Source organism: Triticum aestivum, chromosome 7D, assembly GCF_018294505.1.
Source record: "Triticum aestivum cultivar Chinese Spring chromosome 7D, IWGSC CS RefSeq v2.1, whole genome shotgun sequence".
Classification (NCBI taxonomy): Eukaryota; Viridiplantae; Streptophyta; class Magnoliopsida; order Poales; family Poaceae; genus Triticum; species Triticum aestivum.
Window position 1 is genome coordinate 445,733,157 of NC_057814.1, and position 4,997 is coordinate 445,738,153.

Below are 4,997 nucleotides of genomic sequence, written 5' to 3' on the forward strand. Positions count from 1 at the left end.
AGCATATGAGTTGATAGTCTTCAAGCGGGTCCATATGGGCGGTTGCTTTATATTTTTCCTAGTGTTTACAACTCTCGCTTTTGATACATTTGGTTCTTTGAGTTGTAACACATAAACTTGATGGTCGTCTGCTATGTTTTCTGCTATTTTGTGATGTGATGATAAATTCCGCACTAAGTCATATTGCAGACGTCCATTTTTCATTATGCATGTTATTATCTTCGTTATATCAAATCATGCATGATGAATTGTCTTCATAAGTTGAAGAGGATCTCCATAAGTACAACCTGCCATGTGCATTTGCATTCCAAAAGAAAATTACTTATATGCACATCTTCAGGGGGAGCCTTTTGCTACTTATGAAGACAATACCTTTATCCTTTACAATTTCACATATTTTTATCTCCGTTGAAAACTTCAACCAGTTTGTCATCAATCACCAAAAAGGGGGAGGTTGTAAGTGCATCTAGTGCCACCCCTAGTTTGTTTTGGAGTATTGACGACAAACCTGGTTGAGGGACTAATGTGTTTGTGAGAATTGCAGGATAACACAGGTAGTAGTCCCTCATTGATTCGGTTTACCTACCGGAGATGACCCCTAGAAATGTATGAAGACATTGAAGACAATGGTGGTATGTGAAGATATTCACATTGAAGACTATGGCTAGAGAAGACATCATGTGAAGACTATGGAGCAAGAAGACTTAGTTGTTTTGTTGTTTCCTTTTCTTCTTTGTTGAGTCATAGGAACCACCGCACTGTTAAGTGGGGTCTCAGTGAACAAAGTCAGAGTGACTGAAGTGATGCTCAACCAAATCCTATGTCTTCGAGCGAAGAAAATGTGAGCGAATCTTATCCAGAGCTAGATGAGTCAGCTTTACTTGTAGCGCAAGTCAAGCTGCCGCATGTGTTTGAAATCTGACCATTGGAACACGTGTCAGTTCCTTAGTGACCCAGGGTCATTTCGGACAAATCAGGCCGGGTTGCCTAGTGGCTATAAATAGCCCGCCAACTACACCATAAATTGGTGGCTGCTCAGAGCTAGTGCACGGCTTTTGTCGTTTGAGAGCAACCCACCTCCGGAGCCTTTGAGAGAGAGAGAAATCCTTGCGAGGACAAACACCCAGAGCCAAAGAGTGTTAGGCATCACTGAAGTCTTTCTGTCCGTGTGACCTGAAGACTTGTTACACTTGAGGACTGTGAATCCTCCAGCCGGTTAGGCGTCGCGTTCTGAGCACCCAAGAGTCATTGTGGATCGCCGGTGAACGAAGTCTGTGAAGGTTTGGAAGTCTACCTTGAAGACTTACCAGAGTGATTGGGCAAGGACTGGGTGTCCTTAGCTCAAGGGGAATAAGGTGAAGACACGGTCTTTTGAGTTGAAGCTCAGCCTCCCTAACCAGACGTACAGTTGTCACCGCAACTGGAACTGGTCCAACAAATCCTTTGTCCTCACCAAGTGACTGGTTCTATCCTCTCCCTCTCTTTACTTATAGTTTGTCTTCATGAAGTCATTGCCTGCTTGCACTACCTGTTTGACTTCACTGTGTGACTACTATCGTTGTTTGGCTTCATACTATCTTCCATCCAGATCTTTACTACCTAGCTGCTATTAGTCTTCGTGCTTTCACTTCATTGAATACTTGACAATGGCTTGCTTAGTGTAGTCTACCTTCCGCTGCATATCAATAGGTTCACTTCTATTGTTTGTCTTCGAAACTCTCATGTTTTGAAGACTTTCATAAAAATCGCCTATTCACCCCCCTCTAGTCGATAACTAGCACTTTCACACTGCCATGTGGGCCCCGGTGCATGTTTAGGATAGTTTAATTTCTGTTTAGATTATTTCATAACTAGTGGGACCCACACGTCAGCATTGACTTTGCTGACGTGGATGTTGACTGGGCCCACCTGTCTGTGACCCTAGCCTGCACTATGTCACTGACGTGTGGACCCCACACATCAGGTTTGACTTGGACCCTCCCCCGTTGACTTGCTGACATCACAGTGACGCAATGCTGACGTAGTTAACCATTTTCTGGATTAAAAATAACCCAGGAAATTCCAGAAAATAGTTAAAACTTCTAAAAATTCAACCATAACTCCAAATGAAGTAATTTATATATGAAAAATTATCAGAAAAATCCAATCTATCCATTGGTACTGGTTTCATGCATGTTCAAGCAACTTATACCTACTGTATAAGTGAAATCAAATAAATGGCATTTAACTAACCACTTACGGAATTTGATTTTGAACCTTGAGTTCAAACCAACTTCATTTAACTCGTTGCTAGTTGCATTAGCTCAATCAATAGCATATTGCCATGTCATTATCATGCATCATATTGTTGCATTGCATTGATTGTGTTCCCTCTTGTTTGCCGGTATCTGTCCCCTTTCAGTGGACGTAGTTCCGTCGATGAGTTCGGTGACACCGATGAAGAGTTTTACTATCTTCAGAAGTGCCAGGCAAGCAAACCCCCATTGAGAATTCCCATACAATCCCACTCTCTCGCTCTTGATCTCTTTTACTGCATTAGGACAACAACAATTCAACTGTTACATGCTGCGGTAGTTGAACCCCTTTCCTCTGCATGACCTGTCATTGCCACAGTAAATAGATGAAACCCACTAGCATGAGTAGGAGTTGTTTGAGCCTTGATGTGCCTACTCATTCATGCTTGTTGTCATGCCTGCTACTGCTTAGAGTTGAGTCAGGTCCGATTCATCGGGGATGAATTGGAATGGTGATGAACATGTCCTACTGTGTGTGAACTAAGTGTGTGAACAGGTTTTGGTAAAGGTATCAATGAGAGGCCATGTAGGAGTACATGGTGGGTTGTTTCATTGGAACCGTTCTTAGGAATTGAGATCTGTGTATGTGATTTAAGATCAGCTACTACCACGCGTTGGGCCCAAAACCGATGGACCCTCTTGACTTATTAACCACCCTGTCCTCTGTCCAGGAGTTGCAAGTAGTTTCTGGTGTTTGTAGTATGCTGGAGGCTGTGCGCAGCGCTGACCCGAGGGGTGGGCTATGGTGCGGTAGGCACGTAGCCCGGTGTACCGAGACGCATGTTTGGTGCCTCGGGAACCCTGTACACATCGTTTGGGGCGGTTGAGGACACCCTAGCCGGATCTCCTTGCGGATGGAACCCGAATAGGTGATAAACCTGGACTAGGGACTTGTGTGGTTAGCCAGGTCGTGGCCGACACCCTCGCCAGGCTTCCGCTTGAAGGTTGCCGAGATACATGACGTGTACATGGCAGTAAGTGGCGAGAGCATGTGTGAAGAAGTACACCCCTGCAGGGTAACAAAACTATTCGAATAGCCGCGTCCGCGGTAAAGGACTACTTGGTTGCTTATGCAGTTCATAGACAAGTGAAAGTGGATACTCTAAAATACGCAAGATAAGCGTGAGTGCTATGGATGGCCTTCTCCCATGGAGACTGGAGCGGATCCATAGTGGTGTATTGATATGGTGAATATGTGGACTCGTGTGCGCCACCCGAAAAGAGTTACTTGTAGACGTAGTTCAGGATAGCCACTGAGTCAAAGCTAGCTTGCTGCAGTTAAACTCCACCACCCCTTTGTTGATAGTGATGCATATGTAGCTAGTTCTGATGTAAGTCTTGCTGGATGCATTTGTACTCACGTTTGCTTAATTTATGTTTTTGCAGAGGAGACTTCAGTCTCACTAGTAGTTCCACGTGGACTTCGACGTTTAGCTTGTTACCTCAGCTACGATCTTGTACCCTTGGGAGGGTCTTGTATATAGTCAGGCTTCTCAGCCCTTTTCATTTGTAGTTGTCTGTACTCAGACATGTTATGCTTCCGTTGCTTGTATGCTCTGTATGTTGGGTCATGTGACCCATGATTGTAATTCTTACTATTTATGACTCTTCGGAGACTTCTGAATAAATACTTTGAGTCATAGAGTTTTGTTGTGATGCCATGTTGTATTAGCACATATCGAGCATATTGTTGGTATGATGTGAAATGCTTGGTATGTGTTGGATCCGACAACCTAGTTGTTTATACTTGGCAGCCTCTCTTATGGGGAAATGTCTCCTAGTGCTTCCACGGAGCCATGGTAGCTTGCTACTGCTCCGGAACACTTAGGCTGGCCGGCATGTGTCCTTCTTCGTTCCTGTGTCTGTCCCTTCGGCGAAATGTCATGCGTTATTCCTTTAAGTCCTTGTAGCTTGCTACGACTTGGGTTCATACGTTGATGACCGACACGTTCGTTGCTGGGTCATGTATGCATGTCCCTGTAAGTTAGTGCCAGTTTGGATTCACGACTAGTCATGTCGGCCTGGGTTCTTTGTCATATGGATGCTAGCCACACTATCCTATACATGAGCCAAAAGGCACAAACGGTCCCGGGCCAGGTAAGGTGGCACCCGTGGGAATACCGTGCGTGAGGCCGCAAAGTGATATGATGTGTTACATGCTAGATCGGTGTGAATTAGGATCGGGGTCCTGACAGTGCAAGCGTGAGGGATCCCCACTGTAGGGTTTGCAATATGTTCATAGTTTGCTTATTGTCTGCATTGCGTGAGTGACTGAAACACAAACACGGATAAGTGGGTCATGACATATGGGAATAAAGAGGACTTGATACTTTAATGCTATGGTTGGGTTTTACCTTAATGATCTTTAGTAGTTGCAGATGCTTGCTAGAGTTCCAATCATATGTGCATATGATCCAAGAAGAGAAAGTATGTTAGCTTATGCCTCTCCCTCATATAAAATTGCAATAATGATTACTGGTCTAGTTATCGATTCCCAGGGACAAATAACTTTCTGTGACAAAAAACTCTCTACTAAAACTAATTTAGTTGCTTCTTTATCTAAACAACCCCTACTTTTTATTTATGTGCTTTTTATTATCTTGCAAACCTATCCTATCACACCTGCAAAGTACTTTTAGTTTCATACTTGTTCTAGGTAAAGCAAATGTTAAGCGTGCGTAGAGTTGTATCAGTGGTGGGTAG